This window comes from Mytilus trossulus, chromosome 14 (genome assembly GCF_036588685.1).
Source record: "Mytilus trossulus isolate FHL-02 chromosome 14, PNRI_Mtr1.1.1.hap1, whole genome shotgun sequence".
Taxonomy (NCBI): domain Eukaryota; kingdom Metazoa; phylum Mollusca; class Bivalvia; order Mytilida; family Mytilidae; genus Mytilus; species Mytilus trossulus.
Window position 1 is genome coordinate 16,077,831 of NC_086386.1, and position 25,775 is coordinate 16,103,605.

At 32.4% G+C, this 25,775-nt stretch overlaps 1 protein-coding gene across 2 annotated transcripts in view; it reads left to right on the forward strand.

The window, feature by feature from the left end:
• Positions 1-804: 804 nt before the first annotated feature.
• LOC134696303 (uncharacterized) overlaps positions 805-25,775 on the forward strand; it is a 37,030-nt gene continuing 12,059 nt past the window's right edge. The window contains exon 1 of one of the 2 annotated variants that reach the window (XM_063558019.1): positions 805-1,052. The gene's annotated coding sequence lies outside the window, so the exon portion shown is untranslated. Of the gene's footprint in view, positions 1,053-22,042; positions 22,111-25,775 lie in introns of those variants that run through there. The other variant, XM_063558020.1, reaches the window with a different exon arrangement.

Here is a 25,775-nt window from a genome sequence, read left to right on the forward strand (position 1 = left end):
ACGTTTATTATTTTTTTTTCAAATAATATGTTGTTTTCGTCGATAACATGATCGAATTTCAATTCACGCTGAAAATGGCAATAAAGAGCTTAATTAGTTTGTGTTACTATGCAACACACTCATTTAGTTTAGCAATACTAATTATATTATTTAAAGTAAACTGACAGAAATGGTAATAAAAGCAGATAGCTCAATTTGCCGCGCAAACACGTTTTATATTCACTTTTCTGAATTGAAATTGTAATAAAACTTCACTCATTTATTCAAATTTCATTTTGTTTAAATGTTACATCAAGAAAAGATTTGAAATCTTAAAATTAAAAGGATAAAATCAGGAAATACAATGCTAATGATATCGATCCATGATTCTTAAAATGTTCACATCAACCATAAATGACTTTATGAAAAATTATTTGATAACATTAATTTTTACAAATGCTATAAATATGTATGCATTTCAGAAAGAAAAAAAATAACGAAGAAATGAAATTCACATTAAAAATATTAAAAAGGTCCTTATATATATTCATATACAAAATGGGTATTTTTTCAATAGAGAAATAGTGCAATGTCTCGCATTGTAAAGAAATTAATACACCTTATACATATATGATAGATGCGTATATAGTTGCAAGTCTATGCCTGCTATTTGTCTGACATGATTATATTTCATTAACCTCTCCTTCCCATAATTCCAAAATGAAATTATATTGCTAATTTTGGCATGTCCTATCTTATTAGTTCATAGGTCAGTTCACTATTATCAAAACAAATTAAGATAATTTGAAATCACTTACACTACACAGGCAACTAACCCACCCTTATCAAATATTTCAATGCCTAATTAGGACGCCCATTTTTTAAGTGTAGACGATGATGGTGTTTCACTTCTTTTCTCACAACTCAAGTTTCTTATTGGAGGAAATAATTATATGATATATCTTTTTTTGTATCAACATTTGACTGTTTGATCTATTAATATCCTCGATAAGTTGTCTCTCTAGCGGCATCAGATTGTCTGGGGAAACGTACGCATTTCCTAACAGATAAAGGTAAGGTGTAGTAATATTTATACTAATATGATTTTTTTTACCAAATAGTCTTAATATCCTTCAAATGTTGGATCTGAATAATTAATCTTTACCAAATTGTAACCGCATAATTACATAATTGTATTGCATGTATCTCTAGACAGAATTTATATAGTGTTGTGACAATATATATCGTTACGCTTTATAGAACTGTTCGATATATGATATATCTTCCTTTCGGATAGATTTTCTGTCAAATAGCAATGATCCAAGGAATATAAATTCATCAGCAAAAAGCAATAAGCAAATTAAAAAAGCAAAATAAAGGGAATTGATATGCTTTCATTGTAGAAATTAAATAATTGTTAATGAAAGTTGGAAAAACGAAACAACGCCACTGGTCTAGGCTAAAGTTAAATAGCATAACATATTAAGTTTGAATACTAAGGGAATATCCCCCCCCACACTAGGTGAATTTTCTTAACAATGGTGATGCTCAAATGTTACTTCATAATTGGAAAAAGTCTATTACAGATATAGAATGTTCCTTAGAAGTAACGTGTCTGTTATTAGGTATTGATTGATTGGTGGTGGCTTCACGCCCAGCGGCAAATATTTCATGCATGGTTAGGATAACTGTATATAATATAAGAGGTGTTATACATGTAATAAACTATTCAAGGTTTCACGTGAACAAAACGGAGGAGTAGTAGTCAAATGCACATGTTGTCAGCTTCCTTGTAAATCGGTCAGTGTTCATACGTCACTGTTCGTAACAAGAAAGGAATATTCGATCATAGTTAACAGCTGTAAAAGACCAAATAAATGACCTCTCCACACGACTGTCAGTGATCTTAACCTTAAAGTAAACATTCAATAATAATGTTTATATGAAGCTTTCATTTACCAATTAACAAGAAGTAAACAACGAATAGAACCAATACATCATAATAAAACTGTATATAACAAATTATATACACTTAAACCACCTAATGATATTTGATGTAACAAGTCATCATAATTCACATATCCGTGAAAGACAAGAGTAAGGGAGAGAGTTGTTGGAAAATTTACAGGTACTTGAAACCTCTTTAAACTCTTGTAATAATATCAAAAGGTCCCTATCTGAGACCTGAATGCAGACCTTACAGATATTCCGGTTGATTTCAAAATGATTTTATTGAAACATCTTTACAAAAGCGTGTAACTAATATGATACAATATCTATAGGTTAACATTGAAATCTTGTACTTCATAATATTTTGTTATCTTAAAGATTGCATTTGTTTTATATCGTATGTTCAAGGGTTCAGGTGTTTATTTTATAATTGGTTGAAGTGGCTAAAATGTTATATACACTTAAGAAACAACAATGGCATAGCGATAAAATAAATATGTATGTATAAAATTGAGAATGGAAATGGGGAATGTGTCAAAGAGACAACAACCCGACCATATAAAAAACAACAGAAGAAGGTCACCAACAGGTCTTCAATGTAGCGAGAAATTCCCGCACCCGGAGGCGTCCTTCAGCTGGCCCCTAAACAAATATATACTAGTTCAGTGATAATGAACGCCCTACATATTTCCAAATTGTACACAAGAAACTAAAATTAAAAAAAGTACAAGACTAACAAAGGCCAGAGGCTCCTGACTTGGGACAGGCGCAAAAATGCGGCGGGGTTAAACATGTTTATGAGATCTATCAAGTGATAAAGATATTACGTAGTAGTACATTATAATGAGCCACACCAGGACATTCATGCATTGTTATACCATTTCGACCAATGTTTGAATTTCCAGGATACTTTGTACTTGGTTTTTTTTATTTTGGTCGGGTTGTTGTCTCTTTGACACATTCCCCATTTCCATTCTCAATTTTATTTTTTACAGAGTTTGTCTTTAGTGCCGTGTGGAGGCAGTAGAGTGCCTCCCCGTGCTTCAGGTTTATGCTCTTATAATATACTAGATTATGGAGTGTGTGTCCGAGCGAGAACTGCTCTAGTTCATTACTTTAGGAATGTTTATCAAAAAGTAGTATTTCAATATTCAGCCCATTCTACTTATTGGTCAGCCATCAGTCCTACCCTGATATACACTATCTTTTTCGGGTAATTAATACTGATAGCGTTTGACATTTTCAGCCGAACAAATTTATCACTTTTACTAAACTTAATTATTGTATGCTGGTTCATATTCTGGACGCCAATCTTTGCTCCTTTATTATGTAATTCACTAACAAAACAATTATGAAGCTAGGAAACGGAAAAATACTAAATACTAAACTTGTTCAAAGGGTATCTACACGTCTCAATCTTCAAAATCGGTTATCTAAAAATACTACCATCGCTAACATTTTTAACAATAAAAATCGTGTTTACCCTTCTATCGATAAGTGTCATGCCAAAAAAATGACTTACATGTCCCCGTCTTTCCACCAACAATACGGTAAGGTCCACGTTTAATGGTCGCACATTTTCTTTAAATTTTGAAACTGATATTACTTGAAAAACAAACAGTATTATTTATTTACTCACATGAAACAAACCGGGACGTGGTATTCAGTACGTAGGAGAAACTGGAAGATATTTATCAAAACGCACTCAAGAACATCTGTATCGTTTTAAAAGACCTAATAAATTCAAAAGTATCATTTACCAACACCTTAAGAAGCACAACCATCCTTTTAAATATTTAGCAGTTCAACCTTTAGAAGTAGTAAATAAGCAGCCTGGTGAATCGCATTCAAAGTTTGTACGATCACGGAAAATAATTGAATTAAATTGGATTAAAAAATTACAGACAGTTTACCCTCTCGGTCTAAATGATAATATCATGGGAATTGGTAATATATCTAGAACCAATTCCGTTAACATTTTGGATATTGTTTCTAAAACTGTTCGTAAAAACCGTTCTCACGGTTGTAGAACAAATCGCAATCAAAGAAAATTTCGGGCCAATCATACCAATATTTCGGACCTAATTTCTATTTCAAAAAACAACGGCAGACATTATCTGTTAACAAAACTCTGTTCGTTACCGGTTAATAAGTTAAATAAAATTTTGGAGGATTGCAACACAATTTCATATAGCAGTCCTAAGTATGAAATTGTTCAAATTATTATGGCATATTGTTATTCTAAATTATTTCCCAAAATTGATCGCCCTGAAGATCATAAAAAACATTTTATTAAAATTAAGTATGTCAATAAAGGCTTTGATTTTGTAAATATTGCCGGTATATTTAACGACCATTCTGTTAAAGAACAAATTCCTGGATATTTTGACAATACTGTCTAGTGAGCTACCTCCTATTTGTTACATTTACAAGAAATCTACCCGGAAATTTGTGTTTAATTATAGTCAATTGTGTAAAGATGTTAATATCAGTGAAAATACACCTACATATGTACTTCATGTAATTGCAGTAATTCCGAATATATTTATGGACCCATTTCCCATGTTATAACAGGAGATCTTAACATCGTTCAAGGCCGAGAGTTAAAATCATTTCTCAGTAAAGGACCTAAATATCGTCCCCCGTCAATTATTAATTGGAATGAGTGTCGTAATAGCATCCACGACTCACTCCATACTTACTGTATGAAATGGATAAAATGGGAAAAAGCTGACAAAAAATCTTTGGACTCTTTTTTTAATTCAGTAATGAAGATAGTTGATATACGTATTCAACATTTTAAAGAACATTTTACTATTAACAATAACCACAATAAACCTATTTCTCGTATCAAACATAAACTAAAAGAACTAGCCAAGGAATTTGTTTTTGTCCCGGCCGATAAAGCTGCTAATAATATTATTATTGTTTGACGTAAATTTTACATTGAGGTTCTGAAAAAGGAAATCACCAATTCACCAACATTCCAACTGACTCCATTTTCAGAAAACGAAATCTGTAACAAACATAAACTTTTAGCCACCGCTTTACAAGCAGAGCCAAATACAATGAAAGTCCCAACTTTGTATTGGCTTCCGAAGCTACACAAAACCCCTTACAAATATAGATTTATTTCGTCTTCAAGCCATTGTTCAACTACTAATTGTCTATTATTCTTACCAGCACACTTGGTACAATTAAAAACCTTATAATAAATTGTTCAAATAAGGCCTTCGAAAATAGTGGAATAAATTACTTTTGGAGTGTCAAGAACTCGTTGGAAGTACTTGATAAATTGCATGCTTATATTGGTGATTTTGAATCTGTTCAAAGTTTTGATTTTTCTACCCTGTATACCACATTGCCTCACATTCTCATTAAGAAAAAATTCACACACCTAATTAAATGGGCATTCAAAAAATCAGAATGTGAATATATATGTTCAAACTCTTTTAGGTCATTTTTTAGTAGCAATAAACAAAAAAACTATGTTAATTGGACATGCTTTGATACTATATATGCCCTTGAATTTTTACTAGATAACATTTTTGTTCGCTTTGGGGACTCCGTATATCGTCAGATTATCGGAATTCCAATGGGGACTAACTGTGCACCACTTATTGCAGACCTCTTTTTGTATTGTTACGAGTTACAATTTATGACAAAAATAAGCAAAGACACATCAAAACAACATCTGATAAACAAATTTAATAATACTTTTAGATATTTGGATGATATTTTGGCTCTAAATAATGACGACTTCAGTATGTATATTAATGAAATTTATCCTGGTGAACTTACTTTAAATAAAGCTAATACTAACACTGACCACTGCCCTTTCCTCGATCTTGATATCTATATCACTAACGGAAAGCTGAATACTAAAATTTATGATAAAAGGGATGATTTTTCATTTCCTATCGTTAATTATCCGTTTTTAGATGGTGACGTTCCCTTGTCACCATCTTACGGTGTTTATATATCTCAACTTGTACGATTCGCTCGTGTATGTAACAATGTTTTAGATTTTAACGAGAGAAATTTATGTATTACTGAAAAATTATTACACCAGGGTTTTCGATATCACAAACTAGTCAAAACATTTACTAAATTTTATCATCGGTATAAAGACATCATTCGTAAATATAGCTCAACATGCAGACTTTTTATACGTTCAGGTATTTCACATCCAATTTTTTATGGAAATATTCTTTATAAAGCACAAAGGTATCAGTATTCACCTCATAAACTCACAAAACCTTTGAATAGACTTATTAAGAAGGGATATAATTACGAAACTGTTGTCAAGTCATTAAAGATTGCATATTTTGGCGTTAATATTGAGTCACTGATAAGGTCTTTGCGTCGGAACTAAACACATTTATTCTAAAAGCAGTTGTTGGCATGACACGGGTTATATTCTTCTCATATATGTTATGATGGTATGATACTAAACCCCTTACGGGAAGGATTGTGCCTGATGTTCATATGATGAAATCATAATCTTTCAGTCAGTTTAATTGAAGTCTGGAGCTGGCATGTCAGTTAACTGCTAGTAGTCTGTTGTTATTTATGTATTATTGTCATTTTGTTTATTTTCTTTGGTTACATCTTCTGACGTCAGACTCGGACTTCTCTTGAACTGAATTTTAATGTGCGTATTGTTATGCTTTTACTTTTCTACACTGGTTAGAGGTATAGGGGGAGGGTTGAGATCTCACAAACATGTTTAACCCCGCCGCATTTTTGCGCCTGTCCGAAGTCAGGAGCCTCTGGCCTTTGTTAGTCTTGTATTATTTAAATTTTAGTTTCTTGTGTACAATTTGGAAATTAGTATGGCGTTCATTATCACTGAACTAGTATATATTTGTTTAGGGCCCAGCTGAAGGACGCCTCCGGGTGCGGGAATTTCTCGCTACATTGAAGACCTGTTGGTGACCTTCTGCTGTTGTGTTTTTTTATTTTGGTCGGGTTGTTGTCTCTTTGACACATTCCCCATTTCCATTCTCAATTTTATTTGGATACACTTGCTTAAATTTTCAACGTCATCAACTACAGGAGGTGCTCTCTTGAAAATCCAATCGCTAAATATCTAAAACTTAGTCATAAAATATCATACATCTCACTTCGATGAAGTAAACAATTATAGACGATATGCATACATACGTGCTGTTTCCTGCGTTGGCAGCATCGGTGTCGTCGGCGGCGTAAACAATTTATTTCATTTTATCACTTACCTTAAAACTTTAGAATACAATTGAGAATGGAAATGGGTTAGTTAATTAATTGCTTGGTTTATATTGTTAAAGTTTGAGACTTATTGAGTTCAAGAGGAACCACATGCGTTTGGTCAGAAATATTTTATGTGCAGTTGTATTTATAATTATATAAGCATTGGCGCATTGTATTTCTAAAGATATAATTTGGCAATGCCATCCTCAGTCAAAGTCTATTGACTTTGAATATTCTGCACAGTTTGTGGTATACAGTAAGGCCATTTTACGATTAACGTTAATGCCCGCGTCACACTGTCCCGATTTTTACGCCGATGTCAACACGATTATGGAAATTTTCAAAATCGGAACTGATCGTATCCAGATCGGGCTCTTCGTAGTGTCATCTTTAACAATCATAGAACCATCGGCCACTTTTTCTAGTCTTCGGGGACAACTTCGGGAAGGGTCCTAATTTTTTTAACATGTTAAAAAAATACCGAAGGTGCGTCCGATGTTGAGGGTTCGTATTGAGTTCGTATCACCATCCTCACCATTGTAATGTCACCGGGAATGCATCTTTGAACATCGTAATGCATTCGTGTTTCCATCGTTTCCATCGGGCAGTTTTGACATTACGATGTCTACACGAATGAATCACGAAGCTACCCGAAGGTCTTAGGATGGCAACACGACTTCGTGAAGACCTCGTAATCCCGTCGTGTTGCCATCGATTAAAAGTACGAAGGCGACAAGATGAAACTACGACGACAATAAATTCAGAATAAGAAAGACGTTCACATACATGGTGCTCATATCATATGATTTTATGAGAACAAGAAAGGCGACAGCGTTGTTTCTATTAATTCAAATGGAACAAGAAGAGCAGTTATTACAGGCTCAGGATTTACTTTTACAAGTAAAATATTATTTTTTGTCAATATTTTATATCAAGTAATATAATGAAAATGATAAACGCGTCTCGTACACCAACACTGCATGTACACGTATATAGGGAAACCAACTTTTCTTCATTATTCTGATTTTTTATGTATCGTCTTAGTTGTTGTCACACGAATGTTTACTCCATAACCATTTTGTTTTCTTTATGTCATATTTTTGCTGCATTTGTTGCTTTCCCCACATCCTACACTTAAGTCCACAGTCTTCCGTCTTATGATTAAATCAGAAATGAAATGTACATACTAGACAATAACTAGTCTTCGGGGACAACTTGTGTACAATTTGGAAATTAGTATGGCGTTCATTATCACTGAACTAGTATATATTTGTTTAGGGGCCAGCTGAAGGACACCTCCGGGTGCGGGAATTTCTCGCTACATTGAAGACCTGTTGGTGACCTTCTGCTGTTGTTTTTTATTTGGTCGGGTTGTTGTCTCTTTGACACATTCCCCATTTCCATTCTCAATTTTAATAACTGTTTAGTGTCTTTAAATATCAGCAGTATTTGTACGAGGCTAGGAAACAAGGTGTATGCGAGCTTTTAGCGAGCTACTACACCTGTTTCGAGCCGAGTACAAATACAGCTGATAATTAAAGACACTAAACAGTTATTGTCTTTATCCTGCAACTAATTCTGTATAGTTTGTGTTTTTAAAGACACAAAAACTAACATATTTAGCAAATGTTTTCGATTTGTAATTTCGATTTCGCGTAGTGATATTAAAATCACACATTACGCTAAAGACGGGTTCGCAAAAAATAATCTCGAATGGTCAACATTAATTCATCGCTCAAGGTGAATAATTGTCTTTTTTAACATAACTAATTTCAACAGTAAAAACAAAAACAAAACATTGTCAAATTTGAAACAGAAGTGTACGAGTTGTCCTACGCTTCAGACTTGGCATTCACTGAACATGCATGCTGAAATTGACATGGATTTGAAATCGACAATTGCAACTTGAATACACATTCTGAGGTCACACAAGTTCAAACAATACTCAGTCCGGCAGTGGGCGGAGCTTTAAAGCGATATCTGTAGGGCTGTATCTGTATAGTAGGATACCCAACTGCAGGATAAAATAAAATATATATTCAATATTGATTAAACAATTTAAAACGCGTGATGCCTTCGGCATATACTTTAAATGCATCGTAAGCTGTACATGACGTCTTTTAGACATCGTATGGCCATCGCGCCGTCATCGTAATCCATCGTGTTGCCTTCGTGATCCACCGTATATGCTTCGGCTGAGATATGAAGCTAAAATTCCCGTCTTTGGTTAACCTTCGTGTGTCCAGTGTTGATTATCGTATATAATTTCGGCACCATCGTATAGACTTCTTTATTCATCGTACTTGCTTCGGTCACTTTTTGGTATTTTAACGAGATCAGGACAAAATTCGCACGAACTTACAATTTTCGCATTCGGGTGTCCATCGTATATAAAAATCGGGACAGTGTGACGCGGGCATAAGTCAATGACATTTAGAATGCTGTTTTTTTTTTTGCATTTGCACGTCTAATTTCAGTGGAATTCATATGGCCTCGACGTCATTGTTAAATGACTTTGAAACCTTTGTACAGTTTACATGTTAAACTTGTTAACATTGTTCATTGACTTTGAATATATTGAATATATTTTACATGCTAAAGTATTGGCATTTTACTTTCAACATTTAACATTATAGTATCAAGGTCAAGTATCTAAGTCAACGTACCAGGATTAAAATTTTATTTTGTCCTAACACAGTCAATCAACAGTGAAACGCTTGTTGTTGTTTTTTTTTTAGACATTTTGTCTTCATCAAATTAAAATTGCTACTTTTCTAACGTATCTTATGGTCAGCTTCGAAGACAATAAACACTTATAAAAAAGAAGATGCGGTATAATTTCCAATGAGACAACTACCCACAAAAGATCAAACTAACACAAACATTAACAATTATAGGTCACCGTACGGCCTTCAACAATGAGCAAAGCCCATACCACATAGTCAGCTATAGAAGACTCCGATAAGACAATGTAAAACAATTCAGACGAGAAAACTAACGGCCTTATTTATGTAAAAAAAAATAAACGAAAAACAAATATGTAACACATAAACAAACGACAACCACTAAATTACAGGCTCATGATTTAGGACAGGCACATACATCAGTAATGTGGCGGTGTAAAACATGTTAGCGGGATCCCAACCCTCCCCTAACCTGGTTGGTATAACAGTATAACATAAGAACGAACTATAAAAATCAGTTGAAAAAGGCTTAACTCATCAGATAGACAAAAAAAAAACAAGTGGACGTGGCCGGGTACTTAAACATCCCGACACAAAAAGACACAATGAACAAATCTGACAGCTAGTTGAAAGCAACTAACAACTAATACAAAAAACCATGCCTCTAAGACTTAGTCTACATTGTTCTAATAGAGTTGCACTTGATAATGTTTACACCATGATGTTTACTAGAACTGAGCGATAGTCAGTCTTCATTTACGCTTATAGAATATTATAACATGCATACAGTAACATTTCACAGGCATTTATTTCATTTATTTATTTTACTAGACACAAAGTATATTGAATGCCTATTTAACTATTTAAATGGATTCTATTATACGGAAGTAATATTCCAAAATTCCAGTTTACATTGACTTATCATGTTCCATTTTCTCTCATTTCATCCTCATCAGTTTTTCTGCTTACTAATGGATTCAAATTAAGTTGCTGTCACCCCAAATTAAAGGACACGAGACTTAATTGTGTTTTGTCATAGGACTTACAAATTGATTTTGTCATTAGTTCTCCTAGATGATTCTTTAGTTCTTTCTTATATCCTCGAGGAATCATCATCACTTCCTAACATGAAATCTGATTGCAAATGATTTGATCAAATACGTTTTACAACCACATACTGCTGGAACGATATCCGCCATTTGGAAGTTAACAAAACAAACCTCCTTCAACACTTATTATATTATATACGGCTACAGTGCACTGACAAAACCATGTAGTACTCTCAGATCTGTACTTACTGTGGTTTTGTAATTGGGATGTACAAGAACCAATCCACGTCTTTATATGTATTTCAATGTGTATCCATCTGATGAGATTAACATTTTTAGTTCGTTTTTATGTTGTACTGGTTCAACACAATTGTCAGAGGTAAGAGGGTTAATTGGGATCCCGCTTTCATGTTTAATCCCGCAATATTCTATATGTTCGTGTCTGTCAAAAGTTAGGAGTCTGTAATTTAATGGTTGTCGTTTGTTGCTGTGTTATATCTTTGTTTGTCGTTAACTTAATTTGGACATGTACTAGGCCGTTGGTTTTCGCGATTGAACTGTTACAGTATTACATTTTTGATTTGGGGGTCTTTTATAGCTGACGATGTGGTATTTGGTCTCATGTATAGAGTTGTCTCATTGGCAATCATACCAGATCTTCTTTTTTTATATTCAACTTTACCAATTGGAAATTGTGAGTGCAATAAATAAAAGTCCATGGAATATCGAATCAACTGGGAGATACTTGTTCCATGTACAGTTGGCGCTGCTGAAATGTTGCTATAAAGAAATAGAAATTTCACAATGAGAAAACTTGAAATCACCTCTTATGTCGTGATGTCAATTGCAACCGATCCTCATGTCATTGTCTATATTATGTAAATATATAAGGGAAACGTATTTGTAGCTTGTAACCTTTATATCTAGTTAGTTTGGATAGAAGCAGTGAAATAAAACACTTTGATTTATTCAGTGAAAAGGACAACATCTGCATTGCGAAAAACAAAGTTACCGGATACTTAATGCTAGCTTCTTTTCATTTAACTTGAAAAGCTTTTGTATGAATATAAAAAAGAAGATGTGGTATGATTGCCAATAAGACATCTCTCCACAAGTTATCAAAATGACACAGAAATTAACAACTAAAGGTCACCGTAAGGCTTTCAACAATGAGCAAAGCCCATACCGCATAGTAAGCTTTAAAAGACTCCTAAATAACAATGTTAAACAATTCAAACTAGAAAACTTACGGCCTAATTTATGTATAAAAAAGTATGAAGTCTACCTCATGAATTTATCAACGGACCGAGTCATCAAACAGAGGGCACATCTGGTTCCCATTGATTGATAGACTTCCCACACACGTAAATGATATGTTGTTTCTTTTTGTGGAAAATTAAGGTGGTACCCAACACTTTCACTAAAATTAATTTGGCTCGTTTAATTTTCATAAAATTTTGACAATGTATTTACTTTGACCCTTAAACAAAAATATAAAAAATTTAAAAAATTTGAACCAATCGTTTTGTCAAAAAAATTACACTGGTTATATAGCAGTTTGACAAACACAAATTTTGATCATTGAGAAGCTTAATATTCCCTTTACAACACAACGTAATTAAAACGTTTCGCTGACTTTACAGAGTTATCTCCCTGTAGTGTTAGGTACCACCTTAAGAAGCCATTTAGTGAAAAGACAGTCACGTAAACAATGTTTAAGGATGCAGTCGAGGCAAAGAAGAAAGAACTGTATAGCTAGATCTTCACAATTTTGTTCTTGAAAATTCACAGGAACATACAGCCGTTTGATCTTTAAATTTGTCTCATTGGCAATCCCATCACATCTCTATATTCTTGTATAAGTTTATGTAAATTAAGCCTGATTTATATTTTTTGTAATTCTAAATAAGATTATACTTGGTTACCCTGGTTCTTTCCTCTTTCTTTTACATGTTTAAAATGAATTAATCAGCGGTTTACGTGACAGTTTACATAGAACTAGGTAATACGACACCACGAATATTTATCTCTTTAGAAAAAAGTTTGTTTACTCCCATTTCTATACCGGTGATAGTTTTGCAGTTACATTTTTGCTTTTAATGACATGAGTTCCGTGGGATGAACAGTAAGCGCAATTCTAGTTGTGCTTTGACTCTTGACATACCAATCTTTAATTTTGCGCAATAAATGTTACGTGCTAAGCGGAAAAGCAGCAAATACTAACTTTCGAGTCTTTGAAGCGACCATTCAATGAGACCACAGATACGGTATATAACAATTCACTTCTTGATATAAGGCGTAACAGTGGTTATCTAGTGCATGAATATAGAGTACTTGCTTTAGTAATTTGAACATACACATATGTTAATTTGCGTTTTTTTTAAACAGCTTATCCTTCCTATTGCTATTCTATAGTGTGTCGTTCTATGTTGTGATGTAATACTATTGTAATAACTTTTTGCACCTGTCCTAAGTCATGAATCTGATGTACAGTAGTCGTCTTTTTGTGTAGTTCATACGTGTTTCTCGTTTCTCTTTTTTATATAGATTAGACCGTTTGTTTTCCCCGTTTGAATGGTTTTACATTAGTATTTTTTGGGGCTCTTTCTAGCTTGCTCCGTGTTGAAGGCCGTACCTCAACCTATAATGATTTATTTTTATAAATTGTTACTTGGATGGAGAGTTGTCTCATTGGCTCTCGTACCACATCTTCCTATATCTATACATATAACACAGATTTGATCTATGAACTTTTCTACATATTATTGACGACTTTTTTTCTCTTCTTGTCATCTGCTGTACAAATTGATAAGCTGTCAACGTTTGTAATAATGTCTTCTAATCGAATGTTATATTGATCCTCATAATTGGCTTATTAGATATACCTATCTATTTATATTAATATGTTTGGTGTTCCATCAAAATTTGTGCAAGATATAAGCTAACAAATCTTATGCTGAATTGATATTCACACTTTCATGAAATAGATCGTGATCCTAATATATTGAGATAGAAATCTCAACGAGATATTTTTAGAAAGAAAAAGTGTTTTTAACTCATATTACAAAATGTTCTTGTTTTGTCCTTCTTGTTCTGTCCAGAGATTAGTCACGTTCATATATACCAATTTTTAATGCCAGGTTTAAAGCTTCATAATCTTATCTGGTCAATATAATGATGCGATAAATGGAGCGTTTACGTTTAGTTAAACATACATGTATTTTATTGTCTAAATATACAATAGGATTGGATACGAGTTCTAACAACTTGATAATCCTCGCCATATAAGTACAATATACAAAATTTCAAGATGACAGCTATTATATATTATTACAATATAATAAATATATACAATAGATATAGACAATAATAGTGCATTGACTTGACATATCGTTGATATGTCAAGTCGGTTACACGCCATTATTCCGACAGCCCATTAGTCCGACAGCCCATTGGTCCGACAACCCATTATTCCGACAACCCAATAGTCCGACAACCCATTGCTCCGACAACCTAATACTCCGACAACCCATAAGTCCGACACTTCTCAAGTCAAGTATCAGGGTATCAGGGTAAAATATTTTTTTGTCTGTCTGTATTATGATATATTATTACGTTTTTAAGAAATAACTCCGTTTATATTACATAAGACTAAGGTAGTTCAAATACTTTCTATATACTCAGTTCGAATTCTGTATATAGAATAGAACAGAAAAGAATATTTCATTTTCCAAATTACAGGGTCTATAAAGAGCATTTAAATCAAGACCAACCAGTAATGGTGCGAGCTACTGATGATACCCTGCCCAAATATTTCGGTGAACAGAAATTTGTTGAGATGTTTATCTAAAAAAGCATCACACAGTATAACTGACTTATATAAACCTTCAAACCAAATTTCAGAAATCATTGTATTGTAGTTTCTGAGAAAAATATGACGAAAATGTTCAACTTAGATCTCATGTAAAGCGTGTTCGGTAAACAGAAAGTTTTTGCGTTAAGAATCTGAAAATGCATCACACGATAAACCCGACTTCAATAAACCCTGAAACCAAATTTCAGAAATAGTTGTAATGTTGTTGATTAAAAATGCAACGAAAATATTCACGCGGCGGACGGACGAATTTATAGACAGAGACAGAGGTAAAACAGTATACTCCCCACTTTTTCGAAGCGGCGGTATAATGATTGGGTCAACATTAAGACATTACAATACTAATATATACTAGTAAGTTATCTTTATTTCACCATAAGCCTCAGTCACAATCGGAGCCAAAACAAAATAGGCAAAAAAAGAACTAACACATTGATATCAAACAACAGTCAGTATCAAGACCTGTACTACATAACTCAAATGAACTAACAATACAATCATCATTTTCCCATAGTAGTTAAGTTTTCTTGTGTTAACATCGAAAATTAATCATGCTCATCTAACTTTTAAAAGTTCTGACAAGTGCTGAAAGAGTTCATCCCTCAAATTATTATGAAGGGAGTGTTCGATTGAAAAATGACGCTCATCCTCAACTTTATCAGCTGTACAATACGATCTTTTGAGTATCTGGCATTTTCAATTCCTAATGTAATGGCTGAGCACCGATTCTTAATTAACGTTTGAACTACCTTTTTTAAAATCGATGATATCTAAATATGTTTTTCCTTGAAACAATCTTTAAGGTGGCACCTTCACAAAAATTAATTTGGCTCGTTTAATTTTCATATAATTTTGACAAAGTATATTTACTTTGACCCTTTAAGAAAAAATTAAAAAAATTAACCAACCGTTTTTCAGAAAAAATACACTGGTTATATAGCAGTTTGACAAAAACTAATTTTGATCATTGAGAAGCTTAATATTCGCATAACAACACAACGTAATTAAAACGTTTAGCTGATTTTAAAAAGTTATCCCCCTGTTGATACCACCTTAAATGAAAAATAAGTATGCCACAAAACACATATTGTACTAAGTTTTTTCAATTAGATAATTTGACACATTGTCTAAGATTTTTTACTTGTTGTTATTGGCTTTTATACTGCAGTCATTATATGTAAGCAGTCAAATTGCGTTGACTGTTTGTTTATTTGTTATATACAGTCACTGACCCGATATCACTTTTCCTATTGAATATTTAAATAGAAGTTGCCGAAATGTTCATGTCCATCATATTTGTTTTTCGTAATAAGTTAACTGTTTTCTTGTAAATCATAAGTCCTGCACTCCCCCCCAACCATTATAAAAGCGGCATATTTTTCTTGATTTTAAAATGAGCTCGGGATATAAAATTAGTATCCCTAGTCTACAAATATATTGAGTGTCATCTCTCAGTGTCTGATCTATCGCTTTTGGAAGTGCCTTGTAGTTGTCTCCGTATTTCGTGGATTCATATTCCCGAACATGATACTGTACCGTTTTCATAAAAAAACAAGCGAACGTTAACAGCACAGATTGACAGTTGACACACAAACGACGAAATATAAACAAATAAAATACCCAGACACGTAAAACGAAAGAGGATCGAAGCTTCAGTAAGGACTGAGCAGTTGCAATAAGTATGTGTATCAAGTCCAATATAACGGGAGACAATATCCCGCATGGACAAAAAATTGGAATCAAAACGGACAACCCACAATATCAACATGATCAAAGAGAACAGAGTTGGTCTGTTTAAAGAAAATTTACCCATACACGCAATACAGATGCATTGTTGGAGTATTGGGCTGTCGGAGTAATGGGTTGTCGGAATAGTGGGCTGTCGGAGTATTGGTCTGTCGGAATAGCGGGCTGTCGGAGTAATGGGCTGTCGGAGTAATGGGCTGTCGGAGTAATGGGATGTCGGAATAATGGTTGTCGGACTAATGGGATGTCACCGTCAAGTCAATGCACTATTATTGTCTTTATACTGCAATCTAGAAAACCATTTTCAAGTGTTGTTTAATGTGTTATTGTTTTGATTTGATTTAAAAATTGGAAACTTCCCCCTTTTGTAAAAGGGCCCCATAGCATGCAGACAGAGAAATATACAACACAATGAAGTGTACATTTATTTTATCTGCATATTGAAACTCGCCATCAAATGACAATGGTGAACGAATTTGATTTAGACTGAACTTAAATATCAACAATAAGCATGAAACATAATGATTTATAGTGAAATATGTTTTTTCTTCTAAAAATTGCAAAAGAAATAAGTTTGAGTCGTTGTTAACATTGGAAACAAGAACAGGTTGAATAGGTCGTATGAATAATTAATTATAATTTCGGCAATTTCTATTTAAATATTCATGAGGAAAAGTGATATCAGGTCAGTGACTGTATATGACATAAATATACGGTCAACGTATTTTGACTGCTCAAATAGAACGAGTGCAGTATAAATACATGTATTATGTTTAAACAGTATAACAGTTGGATTCGAGTACATTTTAAGATATAGCAATATAAATCAAGGAATCTTTTTGTATGGCGTATATAAGTATGTATGTAGCGTTTACGTATAACATTTCAAAATAGAAAACAGACCAAAATAGATCACCGACCGGAACCTATCACTTCTAGTATGTCCCAACCTGTCACAGAAACATTGTTATTACATTCAAGTAGTTCCGTTTTCTGTTGGTCTGAATTTCCGATATTTTGTTGCCTTTCTACGAATATCATTCCGACAATGCATTTATTTATTGGTCCATTTATTTTTGTATATGCAAGTATTTTACCTACTCTATTGCGACTTTTTAACTTTCTTTTTCCTTCTAATTTGAGATTGATTGTAGACGACACGTTTATTGTAAACGCACTTAATTGTTGCCAAAATTATTATCATTGTTTATTTTTAAAGTAAAAAATGTATAACTCTTAGTTTTTTTCTTTTGTTTGTTCTAAGGTTAATTTAGAAAGTTACCATTATGAACATGTTTTGCTGTAAAGATGCATATATAGTCACAAATCAGCTTATCTTGTTGAATTTTAGAAAAAAAAGGTAATGTATTATAATAGTTAAGTTTTCAATTGACAGTTGTTGATAGCGCAATCTAAGCAACAAATTAACGCAAATGTATTTTACTTTCTACCAACAATTACCTACTTTTTTCAAATGTAATCAGTTGATGTCACCAGAAAGCACATTTAAAATTGTACAATGTTTCAAAAGCACTTACCTTTAGTGAAAACAAATTGTCGTTGAAAGTAACAGAATGGTCACAATTAAATTACTTGAAATTCATGTTTCCATGGAAACCTTTGTGTCACGATGTATCTAATGTTAGCACTTAGGGTATTCTTATACATGATTTTGAGGGGAAAGGTGTTCTCATTTATTCACAGTGCAATGCATAATTATAGCATTTTCAAAATCTTTAAAATATATGGTGTAAATGATAATAAGAAAGATATGTTCGCGTCGTCAAACTGTGACATATCAGGAAAAGATGCATTTTTTGTAATGATTGAGACTGATTAAACTTGAAAACGAGTACATTGAGTCCTCTATCTTGAAATGGCATTAGGTTTGATTATGTTTAATGAAGATAATGTGTACCAATTTTTGATGAAAAAGCCACCGAATATTAAAACAATAAATAAATAGATAATGCAAAAAATTGTGTTGTTTATTTATAAAGGGTCGTAACACCACTTCTAACTGTGTATTAGAATTAACAACACCAACTTACCCAATATCAAATCTTCAGAGTTTTCACGAGGTCGCTTTTAACTAATGATATTTGTAGAAATTGATAGGAGGTAAAATAATGATGTCATACATTGTGATATCGGCGGCTATACATTGTACATGTATTTCACAAATCATTTTGTTGTAGGAATTTTAATTTTAGATGTTATAATTAAAAATAAAGCTCATTGTCGTAATTCCTTCGTTTTCCATAGCTAATCATAGAAGATTAAGCAAAAACGACCAATAACGAACAATTACAGCAGTTCCCAAATTGATTTCTTCAATATTCGTCATTTCACGCTATGCCTTTTGAGTGGTTTCTGCTGAACATTCGCTCATATCCCTTTCCATATCTCGTGTATAATCTTTGACTATACAAAACAGTTACAACAAAAAAAGAGATGGGGAATATAAAGAGATATTTTGACCAACTTAGATGAGCTTTACTAAATGTATCTATATCGCTAATGAGATTAAAGATATACAAGGGATCAGATTCACAGAAGGAATTACCATACTACACTACAGCTTATCACTATTAGTATAAAAACTGGCACCATATTCATTCCTTATGACATACATAATATGAACTTTTTAATATAGCGTAACCGAGTTTGAAAAACGATATTTGCACAGTATTAAAGAAGAAACAAATATTTGTATAGCGTAACCGAGTTTGAAAAACGATATTTGCACAGTATTAAAGAAGAAACAAATATTTGTATAGCGTAACCGAGTTTGAAAAACGATATTTGCACAGTATTAAAGAAGAAACAAATATTTGGTCGAATCTAATTTTCTTGAGAACATCCTAAATTGTTTAAATCACACAACAAATTACAACAACGTAGGATATAGCTACTTAAGAAAAAAGTGATTATATAATCATTGATCTAATCATATATTTCCCTTCAATAACTATTGATCTACTGCACATAATTACAGATTGATGAAAACATCAAACATCCTAATGTAAATTATTACTGGTAAACGGCCATTATTACGATGAATATGACATGGTTATATTATTCAAATGTCACAATTGCTTTTTATTATATTTACTTAAACAAATGTTTGTTACTAATAATGAAAATAGACCAAATAAGACAGTTTTGGTGTTCCATAGTATAGAATTCACCCAACTCTGAATGTGTTGATGTACAGTAACCGTTATACTCAGATTCTTCAGATCTCGTCAATTTTGAAGAAAAAAAATAATAAATTAACTTTCATAATATTTATTTTTTTAAATATGGAAAATATCTCATCATTCAAAGGCTATTAGTTTTTATATTAAATAATTTGATAAACATTGTCCAAAATGCCAATTTTTCATGCATGTGTAATATGAATTTATCAATTCTGTAAAAAAACTACAGAAAACTACATGTACTGATTTTTTTCCATATGAATTTTGGTAAAGGGGAGGCGGTATTTTCAATTTTACAATTATTCTTTCCAAAATCGAACAAAGCATGGAACACTACGCTATAAATGCTTAGCCTGGATTTTTAAATCGAAATGTGGACTTCTTAAACGTAAATCTTTTAAAGTCTTTTCAAATTGATAGTCGTTAATATGAACATCATTTCAACAAAACAGACTATCGTTAAAATCTTCAAATTGTCTAATATTATCTATTATTTAAAAAAAAAAGAAAGTGTGATATCGCCTAATAGATATATCATGTATTTATGTGAAAAAACAATCAAATCATATTATACTATATAAACTTAACCAATTATCTTTTATTTTTGTCACGTCCTCCTTCCCCCACAATGATTGTATAATATCTTCTGAGAGGCTACTTGTCTCCATGAGTGGATATGATATATATATATAGTAAATTATCTTTCAATCAAATGCATTAGTACATAACCTTTTGGGCGAAAGAGTTTATCATTTAAATTTGTCAAATACACGTGATAATGAGATCGTTTCATATGTTTTTTCTCTCTTCTAAAATATATCTAGATATTGCATAACACTGTTTTAGGATTCGTTAGTTCAAAAATATGTCTTAATCACGTTAAATTTTTTTGTAACCGATGAAGAAAGTAAAGTATTTTTTATGTTAAGTGTTTCTGTGTTTCAATGAACCTAAATATACATTTCCATTTGCGTTCATTTTAACTAGAGATCGTCAAACGAATTAAAAGCATTCACTTCGAAGTGCAAACTATGAAGTATGGGCTTTGTGCATTGTTGGAGGTCGTATGGTAAACTATACATTTAATTTCTGTGTCATTTGGTCTTTTTTGAGAATTGTCTCATTGGCAATCATACACCATCTTCATGTATAGATATTAAATTGATTGTTGGTATTTCAGAGAAGTCATTTGTAGTCTTTCTAAAAAATAGTATCATGAAATTGGAACCAGAATCTCCAAAAAACAAATGAAAATTTAAAAAAATAAGATGTGGTATGATTGCCAATGAGACAACTGTCCACAAAAGACCAAAATGACACCGACATTAACAACTATAAATCACCGTATGGCCTTCAACAATGAGCAAAGCCCATACCGCATAGTCAGCTATAAAAGGCCCCGATAAGACATGTAAAACATTTCAAACGAGAAAACTAATGGCTTTATTTATTTGAGAAAAATGAACGAAAAACAAATATGTAACACATAAACAAGCGACAACCACTGAATTACAGATTCCTGACTTGGGACAGGCACATACACAAATAATGTGGCGGGGTTAAAAAGTTCTAGTAGGAGACAGTTAAGATCAAAAGATATGAATGAGAAAATACTAGAATGAAAAAAACTTTTCCCTGAAGATGGATGGATGGCTTTTAACGTCAAGTAGCAAATTTAAAAACAAAAATGCATAGTCAGATTGAAAATATACAATAATTAGTAATGAATTTATACAATGCTTTGAACTTGACCGACACACTGAGCTATAGATCTATTTTAAGTTAAAAGTCCAGAGGAAAGTATGTCACCCTACACGAACACATTATCATTAACAATCCGACCAGTCTTTATTCTAAATACCGCGTGAAGCAAAATATGCCAATGATGAAGTTTTTTTGGTTTGAGAGGCCGAAAATCGAACCCAACATTTTCCACAGTACAAGGCTGTTGAGGCCGTTGTTTTATTACCCGATGATAAATAAAAAATCCAATTAGAGCTGAAGGTTCAAATTCTTTCGTGTGAAGCTGACCTTACAAGGATTTAAATTATCTGGTTTGTATTCTTTTTGTCATACATCTCCCTAATGCTATAGATGTGATTGTTTCTAATGAAGGCCAAAACTGAAGAGCGCTTCGGACGCCTTAAACTTATAAAGTGTTACTGATATTTTCGTAACCATCAAACTAGATAAGCTGGGGTGTTACCATTAAACCCTACTTTTGTACAATGACAGTTTCGTTAAGCACTTAATATTTTGGGTGTAACAGCTATAAAAAGGATATAATAAGTATCACTGAAAACAGAACACTGTCATCAGATTTTATGCATATTGTATGCACTGTATGTATCATCCTATCGATTAGCTTAATGGAAAGTTGTAAAATAAATCAGGTAGGAATTCTGTCAATTTTCCTTGTTCTTTAAAATAAGATTGGAAAATGGATATCAATAATTAAACAGTTGGAAATTAAGGGAAATTAAAAAAAATCAATATCTTAATTGATATTTCAATATTATACAATATGATTGATTGATTGTTGGTTGCATAACGTCCAGAGGATTGTCTAAAGCATGCAGCTAATAATATAACAACATATAAATGTACCAGACGGCAGCATAGAACCATAGTTTATTATACCTCGACAACTTCTATGGGTAATAAAACATATATAATGGGATTATACTGTCTGTACTTATGATAAATCCAGTTTAAGTATGGGTTAAATAAAATGAAAGATGATATCTAGGAATAGTATATAAACTAATATAGATATCATGCTCAAAATGTCAAATGATTAAAGTACTTAGCTCCAGCAGCTCGTTGTTTTGCTGATGAACTGATGAAATATGCGAATCGTGAAAAATCTTAATCCTTAAAATTTATTTTTTTAAATGTTGAATTAATGGAAACACTCAAACTCTTCTAACCAGCTAATACATATAACCTTCGCCATATTTTGGCAATTTATTTTATATATCGGGTTTTAATGCTCTTCAACTTTGCATTTGATTTGACGTGCAAGTATACCACACATTTCAGAAAGATACGTTGAACACTGAAATGTTACATCTGAGTAACAGAATATAACAGTTGACCTTGACTATTTTTCTTTTTTACAAAATGTAACTTATTCATAATTGTTTTGTGTGCTTTGGTGGCCTTGGGCTGTTTTTTTGCTTTTTGATCTGATTGTTGGTAATTGAAAAATTCGTCATATATTCATTCTCTATTCTATTATAATCATTAGCAATACTACCGCTATTTATCCGCCATTACTGAACATCACAAATGTTCCCGTAAAATTTTGACGTCGTGATAGAAAACAACTGACGACACAATGGAAAAGTGATTGTTGCATGATGTCAAAAGTTCAAGCGGGACTGATTCTGGGGTCAAGTGGGATAGATTCTTAGGTAAAGCTTGAGAAATTTGCAAATAGCGATAAGGTGTATATACCAACGAAATTAGGAATGAATTATGGTTTTATAATTACTTGTAACATGGTTAATAACTGATATAAACATAAAATATACTGTTCTTCATTTTATATACATTATTCAAGCAACTGGTGGTCACTTTGTCTTGAAATTCTTTGTCTTTTTCTTCATGCTCGGTCATCGTTACTAGATATATATCTATATAGATCTCAAATTATTACACTGGAACTGGCCTTAATGTGTTTTAGTTCTAATCATCATTACGAAAGCGTCAAAATACAAAAATGGTTAGGATTAAGATATGTTTAGCGATGATTAAGATTAAGACATGTTTAAGTGCTAGTACTAATATAGTGCACAACGCTCACTAGTTCCAACATTGTGCGCAACTTTTTTAACGTTAGAAGTTTGATATATCAACTAGATATGTTTAGCACATAAACAAGTTTAATGTGCAGTGTTAAGTGCTTTAGATATGAAACGAAGCACAAAAGTTTGCAATATGTTTAAAATCTAAGCTCATACTAGTAATGGACAGTGGCATGCCATATAATTAGTGTCTATTGCATTGATCTTGATTCCTTAGAATTAGACTTATTAAACAATCGACTAAACACATAGCTGTGTATAATAGATCTATCCCCAAAGGAATACACCCGTACTTATAAATCTTTAGTTATGCCTTTTCTGCAGACGATGTCAATTGCTATTGATCATTTCGTTTTGTTCCACTCTGACATTTTTATCATTTGTCATGTAATACTGACTCATAAGTCTCTTTTATAAGATGTCTAAAAATAAATATGAATGCATAAAATCTGGGACTGTCAATATAATAAGAATGCTCTAGATAAAATAAACATCGATAACTGATATTTTACAAAATCCAAAATACCTGTTATTTGCACCTTTGGTGTCTAGTTCTAACAAACTAACCTTGTTTTACCTGTAAAAGCTCACCTGAAAGTCGAAAAAAGACAATGTATAAAAAATGAAAGGGTCATTTTACAGACAAAAATGTGTTTAGTCATTATTGATCAAAATCCATAGTATATAGATAGCTATTCAAGATTCCGTAATGACAAAATGTGACAACATATACGAACATATATAATTATGACAAACAGCAACCAATGACTATGTATGACAACTCCTGGATTACAAGTTCATAGTTGTGGACATACACATACATAATGTTATGTGTTGGGGTCACACATTTTTGTGCACTCAACACGCATCCTCATAAACTGGAACAAAGGAGATAAGATACCGAGCTTAGTCAGTTCTTTTCCGGAAGAAATAGCAAATGTTAATATCAACTCAATAAAATGAATGAACGATGTATTTTTTCCAGAAAATTATAGTAGAAATTTATTTACACTTCTTCTGTCCTCGGGGCAAGATTTTAGCTCAGCATCTACGTCCTTGACATATTAGTCTCTAGTAGATAATTGTCTCATAGGCGTTCAAACCAAATACTCATAAAGTCACATGTGGTTTATTCGCTTGTCTTTTGTTAAATCCGTATATTGACCTCTGAATGTGTATAACAGTTTAATGATTTTATTTATCTGGTAGTTTTTTTGTGTTTTTTTTATCTAATTGGTGTGTAAAGCACGTCTCCTCGCATTCATATATGAATAGTAAAGACGTCATGGTGGTTAAAGGCATGCTTCATACCTTGTTTATGTTTGTATCTTCAAATATGAAAAGACCAATTGACAATATAATCATCTTCGATTCTACGCCTACTGCATTTTCATTATCCAAATTCTCTGAATTTAATGCAATTCAGATTTCAAAAGTGATAAAAGATATAACTCCAGAGTCTATGAGTGTTTCATTCGGTATTTCGCACATACAGTTATCGAATAGTATTTGTATGTTATCGACAACATAGTTTGTCTCCGTTTATTGCAAAATTTTATTTTGCTTCTAAGTTGCTTCGAAACTCTAGCTGTATTTCGTCTTCAGCGGTGTAGATTTAAATTCATTACTTTGTTTATTGTTATGGTTAGTAAACATTGCTTATGGTTATATTGTTTATGTTCAGTTGTTAATTGTTATGGTTAGTTAACATTGGTTATGGATATATTGTATATTTTCTGTTGTTTACAGATTATAAATGTTTATGCACTAACATCACACATTGCATTAACTTATCTGATATCAGCGGTCACATCTTACGTTGTATTACATACGAAATTAAATAGATTTGGCGTCTGTTCCAATGTTTTGTAAAACCTTCATTAGTATTCTGTTAACAGTTTGGTCAGTTATTTTATACTTAGAGAAGCTAATGGATGGTATAAGCTCCAAAGATCAACACAAATCACCACTTACACAATTGATATACATGATCGGCATCCATTTGTTATATTAATAGAGGTTCTCGTAATTCCATAACATTTGCGCTAAAATGACGTTGCTTTGTGTTCCTTCGTATTACATGTAACGGAGTACAATAAACTTGGACAGAAAATTAACCCATATATAACATATTCTTGTTTGATTCGTGCTTACTTGACATCATTTTTCAAATAATTCAAGCAAACACGTTGTGTATTCAAGACCAAATGAAAAATAAACAATAAAAATATTGATACTTTTTTTGAAAT